The sequence below is a fragment of the Ipomoea nil genome, unplaced genomic scaffold, assembly GCF_001879475.1.
Source record: "Ipomoea nil cultivar Tokyo-kokei standard unplaced genomic scaffold, Asagao_1.1 scaffold0208, whole genome shotgun sequence".
In the NCBI taxonomy this organism is placed as follows: Eukaryota; Viridiplantae; Streptophyta; class Magnoliopsida; order Solanales; family Convolvulaceae; genus Ipomoea; species Ipomoea nil.
The window spans coordinates 1-23,225 of record NW_017616636.1 but is presented as its reverse complement, the minus strand read 5'-3'; the positions used below and the strand labels follow the sequence as shown (position 1 = coordinate 23,225).

General features: G+C 42.5%; 1 non-coding gene across 1 annotated transcript; it reads left to right on the top strand.

Annotated features, from left to right (window-relative positions):
- Positions 1-2,865: 2,865 nt before the first annotated feature.
- TRNAL-UAA lies at positions 2,866-2,949 on the top strand. The gene has a single exon. It is a non-coding gene; the product is annotated as a tRNA-Leu (tRNA).
- Positions 2,950-23,225: the final 20,276 nt, after the last annotated feature.

Here is a 23,225-nt window from a genome sequence, read left to right as displayed (position 1 = left end):
CCAATACTAAATACCAAAATATTTATCCCTAAAAAGGGGGAAAACTCCTTTCTAGCAGTATAACTATGTCCAATGCCGAATTAAAAAATGGGGAAAAGCTTGAACAAAATAAATGTCAGGATTGTCGAGTGGTCTAAGGCGCCAAACTCAAGTTTTGGTCTTCGTGAGAGGGCGTGGGTTCAAATCCCACTTTTGACATTAATTTAATTTTTGTTGCCAAAAAAAAAAAAAAAAAGCATAAGCAAAACTAAGTTCTACACAAATAAAAAATGACATGAGAATCCACCGTAAAGAAAACACCAAGCAACCCCGTAAAGAAAACACCAAGCAACCTGAAACTTGGCAGAGTGGACAACTTGATGTCACGATGGAAGGCGGCAACTGAACTGCAGACACATAATATACATAACAGTGAAGAAAATACAAAGCAACCCCCGAGACTTAGCATACTGGTAGACAAAGCAACCCCCGAGACTTAGCATACTGGTTGATTGTTGGGGCATGAAGACTAGGGTCTAACCGGTAGACTAATTGCGCGATTCACGATTTACCTGTGCAGTGGCTGGGTATAAAATATATTTGGAGACACAAAATATGCATATAATATATTAACTGCAGACATAATATATTTATTTACAAGGACATAATTTATTAACTGAAAACACATAATAAGTTAACGTTAGACAAATCATTTTTTTGGACCAAGATCCACAATGTAAGGTGAACGTTGAGGCAAATTATACCGTGGACCATGGTCCACTGAGCATTGTGGACCATGGTCCAAAATAGTGTCGTTAAGAAAGGTCACCCGTTCCACGTGTAATATCACTCCTTGTATAACATATTCAGTTTCATTTTATATACATTGTAGTTTATTTTAGCCAAACTACAGTTTTATTTTCTTCCAACTACAGTTTCATTCGACATTATACATACAATAGTCTTATTACAGTGAAACACAACTACAGTATCATTTCAATATTACTACAGTTTCATTGGACAATATATATTCAAATATGTGAAACGAGTATTCAGATTTTTATATACACTGTAATTTCATTACAACACAACTTCAGTTTCATTTCGATATAACTATAGTTTCATTGGACAATACACACTCAAATATGTGAAACTATTATTCAGTTTCATTTTATATACAGTTTCATTGAACATGAGAATTGGAATTGAAATGGGAGTCTTATTTTTTGAGTGCATCCAAGAGTGAGGATGTCAAATCTGCATTCTAGTAAAGAAGTAGAGAGCAAATCTCTCAAGAAAAAAGGGATAACTATGATATAACCTGTACTAAATACCAAAATATTTATTCCTAAAAAGGGACAAACTCCTTTCTAGCAATATAACTATATCCAATGCCGAATTAAAAAATTGAGAAAAGCTTATACCAAACAACAATGGTCAAGATGGTTGAGTGGTTTTAGGTGTTAGACTCAATTTTTGGTCTTTGTGAGAGGGGTGTGGGTTCAAATCCCACTTTTGACCATAATATAAATTTTGTGGTAAAAAAAAAAAAATACCCGAAACTAAGTTCTACACAAGTCAAAAATGACATGAGAATCCACCGTAAAGACAAGACAAAGCAACCTCGAGACTTAGCATAATGGACAACTTGATGTCACGATGGAAGGCGGCAACTAAACTGCAGACACAGATTATGCATAACCGTAAAGAAAAGACAAAGCAACCCCCGAGACTTAGCATAGTGGTTCATTGCCGGGGCATGAAGACAAGACAAAGCAACCCCCAAGACTTAGCATAGTGGTTCATTGCCGGGGCATGAAGACTAGGGTCTAACCGGTAGACTAATTGCGCGATTCGCGATTTATCTGTGCAGTGGCTGGGTATAAAATATATTTGGAGACACAAAATATGCATATAATATATTAACTGCAGACAGAATATATTTATTTTCAAGGACATAATTTATTAACTGAAATCACATACTATGTTAACTGTAGACAAATAATTTTTTGGACCAAGATCCACAATGTAAGGTGAACATTGAGGCAAATTATACCGTGGACCATGGTCCACTAAGCATTGTGAACCATGGTCCAAAATAGTGTCGTTTAGAAATGACAACCGTTCCACGTAAAATATCACTCCTTGTATAACATATTCAGTTTCATTTTATATAAATTGTAGTTTCATTTCAGCCAAACTACAGTTTCATTTTCTTCCAACTACAGTTTTATTCGACATTATACATACAGTAGTCTGATTATAGTGAAACATATTATTCAATTTCATTTTATACACACTGTAGTCTTATTTCAACACCATTAAATTATAATTCTAATTCAACTACAGTTTCATTGGACAATATACACCCAAATATATGAAACTGTTATTCATTTTCATTTTATATACACTATAGTTTCATCACAACACAACTACAGTATCATTTCAATATAACTACAGCTTCATTGGACATTATATATTCAAATATGTGAAACGGGTATTCATATTCATTTTATATACACTCTAATTTCATTACAACACAACTACAGTGTCATTTCGATATAACTACAGTTTCATTGGACAATATACACTCAAATATGTGAAACTATTATTCAGTTTCATTTTATATACAATTTCATTGAACATGGGAATTGGTATTGAAATGAGAATCTTATTTTTTGAGTGCATCCGAGAGTGAGGATGGCCGATCTGCATTCTTGTAATGAAGCATAAAGCAAAACTCTCAAGAAAAAAGGGATAACTATGATACAACCAATACTAAATACCAAAATATTTATCCCTAAAAAGGGGGAAAACTCCTTTCTAGCAGTATAACTATGTTCAATGCCGAATTAAACAATGGGGAAAAGCTTAAACCAAATAATTGTCAGGATGGTTGAGTGGTCTAAGGCGCCAGACTTAAGTTTTGGTCTTCGTGAGAGGGCGTGGGTTCAAATCCCACTTCTGACATTAATTTAATTGTTGTTGCAAAAAAAAAAAAAAATGCAAAACAACCCCGCAATAGTGGATAACTTGATATCACGATGGAAGTCACGATGGAAGACGGCAACTGAACTGCAGACACAGAATATATATAAACAAATGGCAGGATGGTGGAGTGGTTTAAGGTGTTGGATTTAAATTTTGGTCTTCGTGAGAGGGCGTGGGTTCAAATCCCACTATTTACATTAGTTTGATTTTTGTTGCCAAAAAAAAAAAAAAAAAAGCATAAGCAAAACTAAGTTCTACACAATTCAAAAATGACATGAGAATCCACCGTAAAGACAAGACAATGCAACCCCGAGACTTAGCATAGTGGACAACTTGATGTCACCATGGAAGGCGGCAACTGAACTGCAGACACAGAATATGCATAACCGTAAAGAAAAGACAAAGCAACCCCCGAGACTTAGCATAGTGGTTCATTGCCGGGGCATGAAGACTAGGGTCTAACCGGTAGACTAATTACGCGATTCACGATTTATCTGTGCAGTGGTTGGGTATAAAATATATTTGGAGATGTTGGTCCCGAATGGGTGGCGAGAAGTCTAGAGGGGGGGGGGGGGGTGAATAGACTTCTCTAACTTTTCAAACTTTTCTTAAGCACACCACACTTTGGTAACTTCAACTCTAAGTAACAAGCATAAACAAGTTAAACAACTTAGAGTGTGCACAGCGGAATACGTAACGGTAAAGTGTTATGCTTGATTGTGCAGTGCTCAAAGAGAGATTCTATACATGCAGTACGTTAGAAACACTTGATATAAATTAAAGATGATGTATTTAAAATTTCACTTGCATGCAAACGTGGGAACTATCAAACCCAGACAGATAAAGATACGCGATAAATCGTAACGGGTTAGTTCGCAATTGATAATAGCATGCACGAAATATAATGAGCAATAAGTAAAGAGAGAGAGAGATTTATAGTGGTTCGGAGATGGTGTAATTCTCTTACTCCACTCTTCTCCTTTCATTCCAAGGAGGAAATTTACTATTCTTCGATCACCGAGATACAATAGTGAATAAGTGTCCACCGACACTTCTCCGAGTGCTTCGCACAAAACTACACTCCACCAAGGTTTTTCGCAAGCTCCTCTTGTTACTCCGCCTTCCCGTGTACTTCGCACCAAGCTGTACTCCTACACCACGAGAACTACACACAAAGCTACGCTCTCACAGGGTTTTCACAAGCTCCTCTTTTAACTCTTCCCTTTACAACGAGTGCTATGCACAAAGCTACACTCAAACTGGGTTTTCACTCTCTCTAGTTACTCTACCGTTTTTCTACACTCAGTAGAAGTGTTTACAATGAAATACAATGATTTCTTTCTTCAGACTTGAATTTTTCTAATGAAGATCTATTTCCCTTTTACTGGCTAACAAAAATATATCTTGCTTTTCTTGATTAGCCGTGCTTGCTTGCTCATTCGTTGTTCGATCTCTCTGTTTGTCTTCAAGTCTGCTTGGATAATTTATAGCCAATGAAAGCTATTTGTCCGTTGATCAACTTTCGATCTCGATCGTCCATTTTGAATTGTAGTTGATCAAATAATTGTGTCAACTTGGTCTGCAAAGTCATTTCGCCGTCTGTCAGAAGATTTGAATAATCTTACCGTTGCTCTTCATTAATCTGGCAAAACTTTTCTTGGAATGTGTAGCCTCCAAATTTGAATTAATCTCAGGCTTGACTTTTGTTGAATTATTGATTTGATATGCCAAGTTGATCAAATAATTTATCTGCTGAATCTTGCTGAGTATTAAAAAGATAAAAAAAAGACATCCTGTCTAACAATTGTAGCATGATGATGTCATATCCCGATTTTATATCATGTCTTCATCAAAATTTGCTTCAGGTGAAAGTCAAACCATATATCAATTGGTTGCTTTGCAAGGTTCCTTCCAACTCGACTAGTTAACATTTAAATACATATCATGACTTAAATTCCTTTTTGTCTCTTCTATCCATATGGGTTCCATAACCCATAACCCGTCTAAAACATATCATGTAGTGACGTCATCACTTTTCTAAAAGGAATATCATGTTAAAAACTTTGGCTTGATAGTACTTCATGTCTTGGCTAGATATCACTTCGTGAAAAAAGCTCTACATGGGAATCAAACTATAGATCATCAAGTATCAAGTATGCTTTAACAAGTCCTCTTCCATCTCATACATCTCAACCTTTGATGACTTTAACGCTTCATAAATGTGTTAACCTATGATCCCACTTACATTTATTCTTCCATCAATAAGGTGTTTACGTAGGCTTCATAGCAAGGGTGCACCATACTTTGTGAACCAGAACTGACTCAAATAAAATAAAAAAGGGGTCTACAAAATACATTTGGGCTCATCAAAACTTATACAATATATTCCTAACAGGAGACACAAAATATGCATATAATATATTAACTGCAGACAGAATATATTTATTTACAAGGACATAATTTTTTAACTGAAATCACATAATATGTTAATGGTAGACAAATCATTTTTTGGACCAAGATCCACAATGTAAGGTGAACATTGAGGCAAATTATACCGTGGACCTTGGTCCATTGAACATTGTGAACCATTGTCCAAAATAGTGTCGTTTAGAAATGACACCCGTGCCACGTAAAATATCGCTCATTGTATAACATAATCAGTTTCATTTTATATAAATTGTAGTTCATTTCAGCCAAACTACAGTTTCATTTTCTTTCAACTATAGTTTCATTCGACATTGAACATACATTATTCTTATTACTGTGAAACATGTTATTCAATTTCATTTCATACACATTGTAGTCTTATTTCAACACCATTTTATTATAATTCGAATTCAACTACAGTTTCATTGTACAATATACACCCAAATATATGAAAATGTTATTCATTTTCATTTTATATACACTATAGTTTCATCACAACACAACTACAATATCATTTCAATATAACTACAGTTTCATTGGACAATATATATTCAAATATGTGAAACGGGTATTCAGATTCATTTTCTATACACTATAATTTCATTACAATACAACTACAATGTCATTTCGATATAACTACAGTTTAATTGGACAATATACACTCAAATATGTGAAACTATTATTCAGTTTCATTTTATATACAATTTCGTTGAACATGGGAAATGAAATTGAAATGGGAATCTTATTTTTTGAGTGCATCCGAGAGTGAGGATGTCAGATCTGCATTCTTGTAATGAAGTATAGAGCAAAACTCTCAAGAAAAAGGGATAACTATGATACAACCAATACTAAATACCAAAATATTTATCCCTAAAAAGGGGACAAACTCCTTTCTAGCAATATAACTATGTCCAATGCCGAAATAAATAATGGGGAAAACCTTAAGCTAAACAAAGGTCAAGATGGTCGAGTGGTTTAATGTGCAAGATTTAAATTTTGGTGTTTTTGAGAGGGCATGGGTTCAAATCCCACTTCTTACATTAATTTAAATTTTGTTGCCAAAAAAAAAAAACCATAAGAGAAACTAAGTTCTACAAAAATCAGAAATGACATGAGAATCCACCGTAAAGACAAGACAAAGCAACCCCGAGAGTTAGCATAGTAGACAACTTGATGCAACCCCGAGACTTAGCATAGTGGACAACTTGATGTCACGATGGAAGGCGGCAACTGAAGTGCAGACACAGAATATGCATAACTGTAAAGAAAAGACAATGCAACCCCCGAGACTTAGCATAGTGGTTCATTGCCCGGGCATGAAGACTCGGGTCTAACCGGTAGACTAATTGCGCGATTCGCGATTTACCTGTGCAATGGCTGGGTATAAAATATATTTGGAGACACAAAATACGCATATAATATATTGATTGCAGACATAATATATTTATTTACAAGGACATAATTTATTAACTGAAAACACATAATATGTTAATTGTTGACAAATCATTTTTTGAACCAAGATCCATAATGTAAGGTGAACATTGAGGCAAATTATACCGTGCCATGGTCCAAAATAGTGTCGTTAAGAAACGACACCCGTTCCACGTAAAATATCACTCCTTGTATAACGTATTCAGTTTCATTTTATATACATTGTAGTTTCATTTCAGCAAAACTACAGTTTCATTCGACATTATACATACAGTAATCTTATTACAGTGAAACATGTTACAGTCTTATTACAGTGAAACACAACTACAGTATCATTTCAATATAACTGCAGTTTCATTGGACAATATATATTATATTCAAATATGTGAAACGAGTATTCAGATTCATTTTATATACACTGTAATTTCATTACAACACAACTACATTGTTATTTTGATATAACTACAGTTTTATTGATCAATACACACTCAAAAGAAGGAAAGCCCGAGAGAGGTCTTGACCGAGTCTAGGATTCGGCCTGACTCTGAGGTCGGAACGGGGACTCGGTCGGCGCAAGGAACAAAGAGCCGTTGGAAGCATTTAAGAGGGCGTTGAAGAGCCTAGTCAAAGAGCCGTTGGGAGGCCCAGTAACGGCAACCCAACGGCCCCTAGAAATAATTAGTAATCAACCGGCTATTGAAGGCCTTAAATGTATATTTTAAAGTCCAATTCAAGGAGGGCCTACTATAAAAGGCCCCTCCGAGGTTGTAAACGGGAGGCGAGTCCAGGACGAGAAGAATAGAGACTATATTTACTAAAGATTACTCATTCCCTTCTATTTTTGAAAGGTGAATCCACCAACTAAGGTTGTGTTGGACCTCCCAGGACCCAAAAAAACCCTAAAACCAATCGTAAACACGGGCCGGAAGAAGACTTGAGAGATCAGTTGAACCAGCGAAATTCGCAGAGTCAAGGAGAGGACTCGGCACCTCAAAACCGACCTCCGATGATGATACCTCTCACTCCCGAACAAATCTGGGCCATCGGTCGTGCGATCGCGGCAGAGACCCTAGAAAGAGGAGACCCGTCGACCTTTCGGCCGCCGAACATACAGCCGCGCAATCAGCAACTACCCCAGAGATCGGAGGGAGACAGGCGAGAAGATCGAAAGCGGAAGATCCGCCGGCGCGGTTGGTCCATTCAAGTCTAGGTCTGAATTTAACGCGTCAGTCGGCAAGAAAACGATTAGGAGGAGGAGAACCCAGTCGAGTGCGGGCGGGCCAACAAAATCAAGAGGCTGTCCGAGAAAGAACTCACACCAGAAGAACTCGGAATCGAGCATGACAGACCGAGGGGCCCACTCGCAATGAGGAACGGCAGGCTGAGTCGCAAGTCGGGGAGAGTACCGAGTCCACAGGGAATCACACCCTGAATGCCGGAGACGTGGCTCACCTGGCTCGTGAGTTATGCCATTTGAAGGAGCAGGTGGAAGGCAAAGCCAAGTCCCCGGTTCGAAAACTACTCACCGCCTTGCCCTTTTCGACCGAGATCATGACGTACAAAATACCCGGCGACTTTAAGTTCCCCAAGGAAGCTACTTTCGACGGATCTGGCAACCCACACGAGCATCTCCTGAGCTATCAGGCGAAGATGCAAGTCTTGGTAGTCAAGGATCCTGTCATGTATCGAGCTTTCTTACCGACACTAAAGGGGTCAGCACAGAGATGGCTCGTTGCTTTACCCCCGGGATCGATCCGTAGCTTCGAGGAACTGGCCGACCTTTTCATGAGTCACTATGCTTCCAACATCAAACCTCAAAAGGACTTAACGCATCTAGGAGATATCCATCAGGTTGAGGGTGAATCCCTCAAGACCTATCTGGCTCGATGGCAAAAGGAGATTCAATCCATCGAAGAGGTGGAAGATCAAACTGCACTTACCTTCTTCATTGAGTCGCTTCGATCCGGTCAACTATATCGAGACCTACGGGATAACCGGCCGGCTACCTACACGGAAGCCATTCACATGACCAACAAGTGAGCCAACACAGAGCAAGCGATGAAGTACAAACGGCAATGCGAAGTCGGAGGAGCCTCCGGCAGAAAGCGAACTAGAGCAGAGGTAAAAGAAAGACGCCCGAACCCGTCCAGGCGACAAGAGACTCGACGTGTGTACGACAAAGCTAGCGTTCAGCCCTACCGACCAACTCCTCAACACCTGGTGCATGAAGTGCAGGCGGTTGCGCCGCCTCCATCCCCACCGCCCAAGGAGCATACGGTAAATGTAGATCCGGGTAAGACATCCAAGTATTGTCGTTATCATAAGTCATACACTCACAACACGGAAGAGTGTTAGTATATGAAAAAGATCATGGAAGGAATCATTTAGCAAGGGACGCCGCCTCCCAACCAATGGCGAAGGAGATCTACGTCTCACACCAAGGAAGATGGTGACCCTTCAGAGGGGACCGAGCTAAACCATGGTAAGCAACCGGTGTTCGAAGAGGGCGAGGCACAGTGGAGACAGAAGCCGGTTATCAATATGATAGTTGGTGGACCTGGAGGAGGCGATTCCGCCAATACTAGAAAAGCCTAGGCTCAACAGTTGTACGTAGGGACAGTATATGGACGCGAGGGCGGCTCGAACAACGCAATCCTCAGCCGACCATGTCTGGAGGACCTAGGGGCGCTGATCTCCATCGAGCACCTGTGTATGAAATTTCGTACACCGAATGGGGTGGGCACGGTATGTTGCGATCGAAGAGTCGCCCGCGACTGTTATTTACAAGCTTGCCGAGGTATGGGCAAGCGAGAAATTCAAGTTCACGAGATTACTAAGCGGCCCCCAAAAAAGGCAATGCCGCCTCGCCCCGAGCCGGCCGTGGAACTAGAGGAGGTAAAGATCGATCCAGCCCGATCAGAGAGGTGGGTAAGAGTTGGAGTCGGCCTCAAAGAAGATGTGCGAGAGGAAGTCATACGAGTGCTCCGAGAAAACCGTTTGGTTTTCGCTTGGGGACTCGAAGACATGCCCGGAGTGGACCGGTGCATAATCTCCCATCGACTCGCAGTTGATCCCGGCCACCGACCCGTGATCCAGAAAAAGTGATACTTGGCCAATGACCAAAGAGAGTTTGTTAAAAAGGAAGTGAACAGCTGCTGGCTGCTGGCCATATCCGAGAGGTTAAGTATCCAGAATGGTTGGCCAACGTGGTGCTCGTACCGAAACCACCGGTCTGGAGGATGTGCGTAGACTACACCGACCTTAATAAAGCCTGCCCAAAGGACCCTTTTCCTTTGCCCAGGATCGACCAGTTAGTCGACGAAACCCGCAGGGTCGGCGTTGTTGAGCATCATGGATGCCTTCCGAGGTTACCACCAGATTTATATGCATAAGGCTGACGAGGAGAAAACAGCCTTCCTTACCCCAGATGGCATCTACTGCTATCAAGTCATGCCGTTCAGACTCAAGAATGCAGGGGCCACATATACTCTGATGGTTGCTCGGCTGTTCCAGGACCTGCTAGGAAAGTCCATGGCAGCCTACGTAGACGACATGCTAGTAAAAAGTCGTGAAGAATCAGGTCATGCCGGAGATCTAGTTGACTGCTTCCAGGTAATGCTCAAATATAATCTATGACTCAACCCCAAAAAGTGCGTCTTCGCTGTGCAAGGGGAAAAATTCCTGGGGTACATGGTGACCAAAAGGGGTATTGAGCCGAATCCCGAAAAGGTCAAGGCCATAATGGACATGCAGCCCCCAGCACCGTCAAAGACCTGCAAAGGTTGACCGACCGATTGGCCGCCCTGAGCCGCTTCCTAAGTAAGTCGGTAGACAAGACTGTGCCCTTCTTCGAGGCCATGAAGAAGAAAGAAGGCTTCGCGTGGACGGCCGAGCGCCAGCATTCCTTTGAGGAATTGAAAAGATATATCTCCACGCCTCCGGTGCTGTCCACCCCCCAGGTCGACGAGCCTCTATATCTATATTTGGCGGCGTCACCCAAGGCTGTGAGTTCAGTGCTCGTCCGCGAAGAAGAGCGGACCCAGCACCCGGTTTATTATGTGAGCCGTTCCCTAAAATCGGCTGAGACTCGATACACGTCTTTGGAGAAAGTGGTATACACTTTGGTGATTACAGTGCGAAAGCAGGCACCTTATTTCGAAGCGCATACTATCTGGGTCCTGACGGACCAACCTCTGGGAAGTGTGTTACGTAATCCGACGTCGTCCGGACAACTCGTCAAATGGGCGATAGAGCTGACCCAATACGGAATTGAGTATCAACCCCGCCCTTCGATTAAGGGGCAGGCATTAGCCGACTTCTTAGTCGAGTGCACAGTGGGAGAGGACGACAAGACCTCGACCTCGGAAGAAAGCCCCGGCGAGTGGTGGGAGATGCTTGGCGACGGAGCAGCGAGCCGCTAGCATTGCGGTGGCGGAGTCATGCTGATCACACCAGAAGGGTTTCGACTCTACTATGCTCTGAGTTATCTATTTCAGACATCCAACAATGAGGCAGAATACGAGGCAGTGCTGGGAGGTCTACGACTCGCTAAAACTTTGGGAGTGGACCGCTTGCGAATCAAGACGGACTCGCGCCTCGTAGTAGGGCAAGTGTCCGGGACCTGTGAGGCTAAAAGCACTCGGATGGCACAATACAAGGAAAAGACTGCGGAACTATTGAAGGAATTCGTCGCCCATGAGATAGAGTACATCTCCCGGGCCGATAACACCGAGGCTGACATCCTGTCAAAAATCGCCTTGGAGGGGGTGCCGGATCATCTTTTAAGGATTTGACAGAAAGAAGAATTGCTTCGACCTAGCATCGAAGAAACGACGACCGAGATTCAACAGGTGACGACCTCGGAATGGGACCGTGACGAGAACCCCGAGATGTTTTGCATAGACGGAAGACGGAAAGCTGCCAGTCGACCCCGTGGTCGCTGCCCAAGTTCGCCGCAAGGCTCCTTCATTCGAAATCATAGATGGACAGCTGTATAAGAGGTCGTTTGGGGGACCTCTCCTTAAATGTCTACTCAGAACAAAGGCGGAAAGGATAATGGACGAGGCTCACCGCGGAATATGTGCGGCCCACCAGGGTACACACACCCTCGCCCGGAAGCTAGTCGTCCAAGGCTATTATTGGCCTACCATGATGAGAGATTGCATTGAGTGGATAACCAAGTGTGCAGTATGCCAAACATTCGCTCGGAAGGACACCCGGCCAGCCACTTTTTACACACCGGTCACCACGGCCATTCCGTTGGCAAAATGGGGAGTCGACCTATCGGGCCCTCTACCGGTCGCCCTGGGACGCTTAAAATTTTGTGTGGTGGCTATTGACTACTTCACTAAATGGATCGAGGCGGAGCCTCTGGCAACCATCACTGAGTATCAATGCCCGCGTTTTTTGTGGAAGAAAGTGATTTGTCGCTTCGGATTACCCCATCATATAGTCAGCGACAACGGCCGACAGTTCGACTGCCGACCCTTCGCGGATTTTTGCCAGCGGCATAGTATACGTCACACTAAGGTGTCGGTCACCTACCCCCAGGCTAATAGACAGGTTGAAAATGCAAACCGTACGATCGTGGACGGTATCCGAAAGAAGTTAGAAGATGTTGGAGGAAATTGGGCTGATGAGCTAGGCCGAGTCCTGTGGGCATATCGAACTACTCAAAGACGAGCAACCGGTGAAAGTCCGTTCTCCTTAGCGCACAGCTTCGAAGCCAAAGTACCCATAAAGGTCATTGAGTCCACCCATAGGGTTTGCCACTATACGGATGAAGGAAACGAGGAAAGCCTCAGGATTGAGAAGAATTTCTTGGAGGAACGAAGGGAAGTCGCGCATGCTCGCATGGTGGAATATCAACAGGCTGTCAAGAGGTACCGGGATAAGCGAATCCGTCCGCGAGCTTTCCAAGTAGGAGACCTTGTGCTACGCGACCGATAAGCTAGCCGACCCACGGAAGGAGGGAAGTTCGCAGTCAAATGGGAAGGACCCTACCGTATAGCCGTCGTGGTTCAAGCTGGCATTTACAAATTGGAAACCTTAGAAGGAGAGCCCATTGATCGGATCTGGAATGTAGTCCACTTAAAGAAGTACTACCAGTAAAAGGTCAGCGCATGTATTTATTTAAACCCAACTTTGAATAAAATGCCTATCGCTTTCTGTATCCTAGGGACTGTTTCCGAGATAGAAAAAGCCTAATGGGTTACCTCGACTGAGGGACTCGGCGAGAAAAGAGAGAAACGACGGGGCACTAACCCTAAACTGTTTTTGAGATAGAGAAAACCTAAAGGGTCGCCTCGACTGAGGGACTCGGCAAGAAGAGAAGGAAACAAGGGCACTGACCCTTAGACGTTTCTGAGAAAAAGCCTACAGGAGTCGCCTCGACTGAGGGACTCGGCGAGAAAAGAGAGAAACGACGGGACACTGAACCTAAACTGTTTCTGAGATAGAAAAATCCTAAAGGGTCGCCTCGATCGAGGGACTCGGCAAGAAGAGAAGGAAACAAGGGCACTGACCCTTAGACATTTCTGAGAAAAAGCCTACAGGAATCGCCTCGACTGAGGGACTCGGCAAGAAAAGAGAGAAACGACGGGGCACTGACCCTAAACTGTTTCTGAGTTAGAAAAAGCCTAAAGGTCGCCTCGACCGAGGGACTCGGCAAGAAGAGAAGGAAACAAGGGCACTGACCTTTAGACGTTTCTAAGAAAAAGCCTACAGGAGTCGCCTCGACTGAGGGACTCAGCGAGAAAAGAGAGAAACGATGGGGCACTGACCCTAAACTTTTCTGAGATAAAAAAAGCCTAAAGGGTCGCCTTGACCGAGGGACTCGGCAAGAAGAGAAGGAAACAAGGGCACTTCACGTCCGCCTTGAAGGCTGCCGACCCCTTGTACTCGGTGACTGCAGTGGCAGTCTTGTCCCGTTCCTCCTCCCATTGGCGAGTCACCCTCAGAAATTCGGCCGTATGAATCTCCCTCGCCTTGGCGAAAGCTGCCTGCTCCTCTTGACGGGCTTCCTCCGATTGGCGCAGCCGAACGTTGAGGCCTTAAATCCCCGCCTTGAGGGCCCACAGCCGCTTCCTCATCTCCAGTTGGAAGGCGATGTTCTGGAAAAAGAGTTACATTAAAAAGACAAAAGAAGAAAGAGAAAATCGAGAGCAAGAAGGTCAAAGACTCACCCGGTAAGATTTGCGCAGTGAAGCCTCCAAGACGTACTCGTTTTGCATTTTGCTCGCCGCCTCCAAGTCCTTCGAGAGGAGCACATGCTCGGCCCAAATCTGGACCGAGTAATCGCCCTACCATATCTGGGCGTCCTCGTTGACCTCCAGGCTTATTCGGATCTTCTTGGGCGGAGGCACGTCTGGTTGTTCCAGGGGACGTTTTGAGCTTGGACTATCTGTTGGCATTGGAGGCGGAAGTCGGGAAGGAGAAGTTGCGGGCGAGGTTGACAGATCCACCACGTTTCTAGGTGGAGTCGCGCGGGGAGCTGAGAGAGGAATCGAGGAGGAGGTCGTTGGAGTTCCAGTCGCCTCATTTTTTTTGCACGGTCGGCCATGGCATCGGTTGGAGCGTCAGCTTCCTCCGAACTAGTGGACTCGGAGTCGTCGAGACCTGTAATGACGAAGAGAATGGTTAGCAAGTCGGCCGAGAAGAAGAGCAAGGGGAAAAGGTTCAGTAGAACGCTACCTGTGGTGGCCGCCCCAGTAGGCAGAAGACCCCATTTCGCCATGGCCCGTAGTCGCGACCAGTGTTTGGGGAAATAGGGACCCATGCTCTTCAAAAACTTGGCACCTCGGGTCGCGTCCAGGGTGAAGACAACTCGCCGGGGGAAAGGCTTAAAGAGAGCAGCCGGCCACATAGTCGAAAAAGTAAAAGGGGAATAGGAAGGGCGAACGAAGAAGAAGTAGGGTTTCCAGTCCTTTACGGAATCAGGAAGACCCTTGAATAGAAGACGCCTGGGTCCGGCGGAAACTTGGACAAAACCCGGGGTATGAGAGCCGACCTTGTTCAAAGTGAACAAGCATCGGAAGAGTTCAATGTCAGGCTCACAAACCCAGCAACGACAAAGAACGATGAAGCAAACAAGAAGGCGATGGGAGTTGGGTACGAGCTGACCCGGGACAAGGTTGTAATAGCGGAAGAGGAGGGATAGAAACGGATGAGGTGGCACTCGAAAGCCAAAAGCCACCGTGTGCAAACGAACGCCGATATAACCCTCCGGCGGGTCAAAAATAGACCGCGGGCTTTCCGGCGGAAGGACGACGGCCGACGGACCAATAAGATAGCGGGCCATCTCCAGGTCTATCGCAGATACCATCGACGGGGTACCCTACGGAGGAGTGATGGATTCGAATTTACCTTTCGGCCGTCGAAGGCCGTCGGGCAAGGCCGCCACCGTCGTTAGTGGGGCCGGACTTAAGGGTACAACCGCCTCGGAAGAAGACGGGGCCGGCTGAGGAGAAGACGTCGATGGAAGGTCGAAAGGAGCCTCCCTACGGTGAGCAGATGAAGAAGAAGTTGAAGACGAGGAAGAGGTGGTGGAGGACCCCGCCAGACGAAGAGAAAAAGAAGAAGAAGAAGACATAGTCGAAAGGACCAACCTGGAAGGATTATGGCAAGAAGCGAGGAGAAGAAGGGTGTAACACCCCTAATTTTTAAAACTTTTAAAGCTTATGAAATAAAGGAAAATATATTATAAATTCCCAAATAGAGCATAAACTAAACATAATAGTCGGGGTGCTATGCCACATCTAAGCTGGAGATCTCAGATGCACAGGCTAAACAATCCAAACATAAGAAAACCTCAAATCAATATTCGATACAACTTCAAGGCACGCATGGCGCTTATTGAACTAATCTATCTAAGTCCAGGCTCTGACTAGCGCGCTCCGAAGCTAAGGCTCATAACCTGAAAAACATTCGGTGTAACAACCGTCAGCGAATAATGCTGGTAACCCACTCCAACGCGTTAAGTACAGTATAGGTAGATATAAGAAACTCATTTTGAAACTGGAATACATATATATACTTAAGAAACTCTAATTTAAATCCGAGAGTAGACTCAATCAAGCAATAGCTGATACTTTCAACACAATTAGACACAACCATTCTAGCATGCATCCTAAGGTCATACGACTACGTAATACCAATCATAACATTATTCAGTCATCATCACACAATCAACAACAAGACACGTAATAGTGTGCACACAAATGGTGGTGCCGCAGGACCAATCACATGCCCATACAAGAGGGTCAGTGCATATAGCTCTGACACGGCCCCGCAGCAGTTTACTTGTACCGCAGCACAAGGAGATTGATCGCAACCAATCAATGAATCGCAGCTCATTTGTATCATAAACGTTTGATCGCAACCAAACGGTAGACCGCAGCCCTATTATCATATATGTCTGATCGCAACCAGATTATGGACCGCAGCCCTATATATATAAATAACAGCCGATTGTTCTCAACAAATCCAACTGCCTGTATAGCCGACCGATCGCAACCGGTCAAGTTAATACCTGGTGGTTCTCAACCCACCAGATAGTCATTATAGCCAATTGATCGCAACCAATTGAGTTATCATGCACAACAACATAGAAGCCAAACAACATGCAACCCACATTAACACATAACGAGGGTGGACCCTCGGGGAACACGTAACCCATCATAACTCATATGTAATAAACTACATTAACCCACCCATGACACTCCTACGGGATCATACACCTTCCTCCTAGGCCAACGAGATACCAATTCATCTAGCATGCAATACACAATACTCTTTTGTCCTAAGAACGGTACTCGATACATCAAACTAGACTCACACACGATAAACGGGGTACAACGGAACACAACAGGACACGGGGAAACAACAAACCGGGGAAAACATCACGTCCTACACCAAAATTCCAACGGGTGGGCGGCGGGTGGAGGACCACCCGCCGGCCACCCTCCGGCGGCAGACTACAATCCAGCGGGTGCCCGGCGGGCAGTTGCTTGCCCGCCGGCTGCCCGCTGGGAATTGCGCAAGGTGCAGCGGATAGGTGGCAGGCACCCCTGCCCCAACCTACCCCCCACTGACTCACAGGCACTTTCGGTCTCGGGATCTCTCGTGGAACCCGAAACCATGTCCAGACACATTCAAACATATAATGACAACACCACGTATTCAATTAACGGGATCAAACCAAGAATTATACCAAATGCGTTCTAACACGATTCATAAACATGCCAAGGCCTAACATTAATCAAATAACGGTTCATGATCATTTGGAACAACAAGAAAATCAAGAAGTCTATATGCAAAGTCCTAAATACAAGTCCTAGGCTAGACTCAACACCCGATCATGCATAATCCCACCCAAATAAACCAAGTACATCATAATACGAATTTCACGACATAACCCTAGGGCTCTAGACACAAGCGAAATACGAGATCATTCATATAATTAATCATAGAATCAAGAACATCAAGATTATCACATAAGCATCAAGATTATCACATAATCATCAAGATTATCATATAAACACAATATGAACCCTAGGCAAAGCTCTATCACGACTCAAGCACAGAATCATATATCAAAGGAGCCAATGAATAAGATATAGTGAGGAAAATTGGTTTTGTTGAGACATGGGTTACCTCTTAGCCTTAATCAATATCCTTGGTTACTAAGGTTCTTTCTCCAAGATCTTCTTCTCGTGGGTTCTCCTACGCTTGATGACAGGGGAATTCCTGGGAATATCTTGTGTGGTAGAATTAATTGTGGTGGGGTTTCTAAGTACTTCCTATGTCCTTATATATATTTAGGTGTCCTAAATAGGGTCTGAATAGTAAGGATTCACTTATCCTATTCCTTATAGGACTATGGGTTTGGTTTAAGGATAAGGGTCCATGATCCATGGTGGGCCACCTTAATTAATTAAGGGGATCCTGGCCCAATCAAATCCTTTCTAATTATTATTAATGGTAATCAATTAAATAATTAGTCCGGGTTAGAGGCCGTAACACGGGGTGTTACACCCTCCCCCCTAATAGAAAGCTTCGTCCCTGAAGCTTAGATTTGCTGGGGTCGACCATCCTTCCTTATCCGCGGGGTTAGTCTAGGTTACCTTGTGTGAATAGCTCGGGGTAGCGTTCCCTCATGGTGTCTTTAAGTTCCCATGTTGCCTCTTCGGTCCCATGATTGGACTAGAGGATTTTAACCATTTCTATGGTTTTTTGGCGAGTGGCCGTTGTCTTAGTGTCCAGGATCTTTACGGGTTTCTCTTCGTAGGTCAGGGCGTCATCCAAGCTTACTGTTTCGGGTTGCAATACGTGATTTGCATCGTGCACATATTTCTTTAGTTGCGACACGTGGAACACATTGTGCACGCGTTCTAGCTCGGCTGGTAAGGCGAGGCGGTAAGCCAGGCTCCCAACTTTTTCAAAGATTTCATAAGGACCAATGAATCTGGGACTGGGCTTCTCTTTCTTTCCGAACCTCATCACTCCCCGAGTGGGTGAGATCTTTAGCCAAATCTTCTCTCTTGTGGAGAATTCGGCTTGTTTCTTACCCAGGTCGGCGTAGGACTTCTGGCGGTCCTGTGCGGCCTTCATTCTTTCTTGTATGTGTTTGACTTTTGTTATGGTGTCCTGTAGGTATTGTGGCCCCAGGGTTACTGGGTTGACCATATCTTCCCAACATATGGGTGTCCTACATTTTTGACCATATAGTGCCTCAGGGAGCCATGCGGATGCTCGCATGATAGCTGTTGTTGTAAGAGAATTCGATAAGGTCTAGGTGTTCTTCCCACGTCCCCTGGAAATCTAACATAAAGGCTCTTAGCATGTTTTCGAGAGTTTGAATTGTCCTCTCGGTCTAGCCATCGGTAGTGGGGTGGAAGGCGGTGCTCAAGCTTAGTCTTGTTCCCATGGCTATTTGTAGTGATTTCCAGAATTGTGAGAGGAATCTGGGGTCCCTATCGGAAACAATGTTTCGGGGGACTCCGTGGTATTCCACCACCCGACTCAGGTAGGCTCTGGCTAGTTGTGTCATTGTCCAGGTTTCTTTCATGGCAATGAACCGTGCTGTTTTGGTCAGTCGGTCTACTATTACCCAGATTTTGTCTTTCCCTGTTGGTGTCGTGGGTAGACCTCCTATGAAGTCCATAGATATGGAATCCCACTTTCCTTGGGGTATTTTGAGGGGTTGCACGAGTCCTTTGGGCTTGCACCGTTCAGCTTTTACCCTTTGACAGTTCAGGCATTTGCTCACGAAGTCTGCGACTTCATTTTTCATGTTGGGCCACCAAAAAAACTTTTTCACATCTTGGTACAGTTTATCGCCTCCGGGGTTCACGGATTAAGGTGAACTGTGCCCTTCCTCTAGGATATGTTGTTTTAGGTGGGGGGGTGTTGCAGGTTTGCACCATCTTCCTTTATAGCGGAGGCTGCCATCATTAGATAGTTTGATTGGCATGTCCTTTCCCTGGGTCAGGTCGAGTCGGATTTTATCTAACTCAGGATCCTGTTGCTGTCCGGCTTTGATTTCTTCGAATAGTGTGGGTATGATCCTAAGATTAAATAGTTGGATTTCCGAATCTGTTCGTCCTTGCTCCACTATCTCTAAATTTAACCTTTGAAATTATTTACATAGTTCGTCCGACAGGACCCTCGTGGTGTTGAGGGAGTGGCTAGTTTTTCAACTTAGTGCGTCCGCCACAACGTTAGCTCTTCCCTCGTGGTACTGAATATCCAAGTCATAATCTTTTATGAGCTCTAACCATCATCGCTGTCACATGTTCAGATCCTTTTGAGTGAAGATGTACTTTAGGCTTTTATGATCCTTGTAGATCTTGCATTGTACCCCATACAGGTAATGTCTCCAGATTTTTAGGGCGAATACAATGGCTGCTAGCTCTAGGTCGTGTGTGGGGTAATTTTCTTTCTTGGGTTTTGAGTTGTCTGGACGCGTATGCTATTACATTGTCGTTTTGCATTAGCACGCATCCCATCCCCTTTTTAGAAGCGTCGCTGAAAACTTCGAATCCCTCTACTCCTGAGGGTAGCGCTAATACTGGGGTTGTGGTTAGCCTTTCTTTCAGTTCCTGAAAAGCCGAAGCACAATTGTAGTCCCACCGAAAGGGGATCTTTTTCTTATATATATATATATATATATATATATATATATATATATATATATATATATATATATATATATATATATATATATATATATATATATATATATATATATATATATATATATATATATATACATCACGTTTTACACAAAGATTCCAGCGGTTGGGCGGCGGGTGGAGGACCACCCACTGGCGGCGGACTAAAATCCAGCGGGTGCCCGATGGGCAGTTGCTTGCCCGCCGACTGCCCGCTGGGAATTGGGCAAGGAGCAGCGGGTAGGTGGCGGGCACCCCTGCCCCCACCTACCCCCCTGACTCACAGGTAACTTTCGATCTCGGGATCTCTCGTGGAACCCGAAACCATGTCCAGACACATTCAAACACATAATGACAACACCACGTATTCAATTAACGGGATCAGACCAAGTATTATACCAAATGCATTCTAACACGATTCCTAAACATGCCAAGACCTAACATTAATCAAATAACGGTTCAGGAGCATTTGGAACCACAAGAATATCAAGAAGTCTATATGCAAAGTCCTAAACACAAGTCCTAGGCTAGACTCAACACCCGATCATGCATAATCCCACCCAAATAAACCAAGAACATCATAATACGAATTTCACGACATAACCCTAGGGCTCTAGACACAAACGAAATACGAGATCATTCATATAATTAATCATAGCATCAAGAACATCAAGATTATCACATAAGCATCAAGATTATCACATAATCATCAAGATTATCATATAAACACAATATGAACCATAGGCAAAGCTCTATCACGACTCAAGCACGGAATCATATTTCAAAGGAGCCAATGAATAAGATATAGAGAGGAAAATAGGTTTTGTTGAGACATGGGTTACCTCTTAGCCTTAATCAATATCCTTGGCTACTAAGGTTCTTTCTCTAAGATCTTCTTCTCGTGGGTTCTCCTACGTTTGGTGACAGGGGAATTCTTGGGAATATCTTGTGAGGTAGAATCAATTGTGTCCTAACTAGGGTCTGAATAGTAAGGATTCACTTATCCTATTCCTTATAGGACTAAGGGTTTGGTTTAAGGATAAGGGTCCATGATCCATGCTAGGCCACCTTAATTAATTAAGGGGATCCTGACCCAATCAAATCCTTTCTAATTATTATTAATGGTAATCAATTAAATATTTATCCCTAAAAAGGGGGCAAACTCCTTTCTAGCAATATAACTATGTCCAATGCCGAATTAAACAATGCGAAAAAGCTTAAGTTAAACAAAGGTTAGGATGGTTGAGTGGTTTAAGGTGCCAAACTCAAGTTTTGGTGTTTGTGAGACAATGTGGGTTCAAATCCCACGTCTGACATTAATTTAATTTTTGTTGCCAAAAAAAAAAAAAAAGCATAAGTGAAACTAAGTTCTACACAAATAAAAATGACATGGGAATTCACCGTAAAGAAAAGACAAAGCAACCCCGAGACTTAGCATAGTAGACAACTTGATGTTACGATGGAAGGCGGTAACTGAACTGCAGACACAGAATATGCATAACCGTAAAGAAAAGACAAAGCAACCCCCGAGACTTAGCATAGTGGTTCATTGCCGGGGCATGAAGACTAGGGTCTAACCGGTAGACTTATTGCGCGATTCGCGATTTACCTGTGCAGTTGCTGGGTATAAAATATATTTGGAGACACAAAATATGCATATAATATATTAACTGCAGACATAATATATTTATTTACAAGGACATAATTTATTAACTGAAAACACATAATATGTTAACTGGAGACAAATCATTTTTTAGACCAAGATCCACAATGTAAGGTGAACATTGAGGCAAATTATACCGTGGACCATGGTCCACTGAGCATTGTGAACCATGGTCCAAAATAGTGTCGTTAAGAAACAACACCCGTTCCACGTAAAATATCACTCCTTGTATAACATATTCAGTTTCATTTTATATACATTGTAGTTTCATTTCATCCAAACTACAGTTTCATTTTCTTCCAACTACAATTTCATTCGACATTATACATACAGTAGTCTTATTACAGTGAAACATGTTATTGAATTTCATTTTATACACACTGTAGTCTTATTACAGCACCATTAAATTATAATTCTAATTCAATTACAATTTCATTGTACAATATACACCCAAATATATGAAACTGTTATTCATTTTCATTTTATATTCACTATAGTTTCATCACAACTCAACTACAGTATCATTTCAATATAACTACAGTTTCATTGGACAATATATATTCAAATATGTGAAACGAGTATTCAGATTCATTTTATATACATTGTAATTTCATTACAATACAAATACAATGTCATTTCGATATAACTACAGTTTCATTGGACAATATACACTCAAATATGTGAAACTATTATTCAGTTTCATTTTATATACAATGTATAGTAGTTTCATTACAACACAACTACAGTATCATTACTATATAACTACAATTTCATTAGACAATATACACTCTAATATGTAATATTGTTATTCAGTTTCATTTTATATACAATGTAGTTTAATTACAACACAACTACAACATCATTTCTATTCAACTACAGTTTTATTTGACAATATATACTCAATATATGAGACATATTATTCAGTTTCATTTTATACATATTGCAGTCTCATTTCAACACAACTAGAGTAGTATTTTAATTCAATTATAGTTTCATTTTATAATATAAACACAATATGCAAGACAATTTCATTTTAGATACATTATAGTTTCATTTTGTTATAAATAAACACAAAATACGGGCTCTTTTAAAATATTACAGCAACCATTTCTTTACTTAAAGAAACGACGCCGTTTTCGGACCAGGTCCATGGTATAAGTGTATAACAATTGCCCAATAAGCTAAGGCTCGAAAGAAGCTACAAATCCACACGTTAAATTTATCAGATTTGTTAGTTAATGCTTTCATATGTTTCTTCGTCATTGACTACTATTATTATTATTTTCATAAAAGAATTTATTAGTTTCATGCATCTTGATATTTTACTTTATATTATATGGAGTTGTAATTTAAATATAATTTGTAAGCATGTTTTCAGGTGAGAACAAAAATTCCAAGTAACTTGCAAGTTTTGAGGTAAGAAAAAAATTCCAATAAATAACTTTAAAAGAGTTTATTATAACTACTAACAAACGTAAATATTTTGAAAATATAGAAAAAATTTCCTGTAGGACATGTAAATTTTAAAATATTTAAAAAGAAAGAACTATAAAGCTTAACAT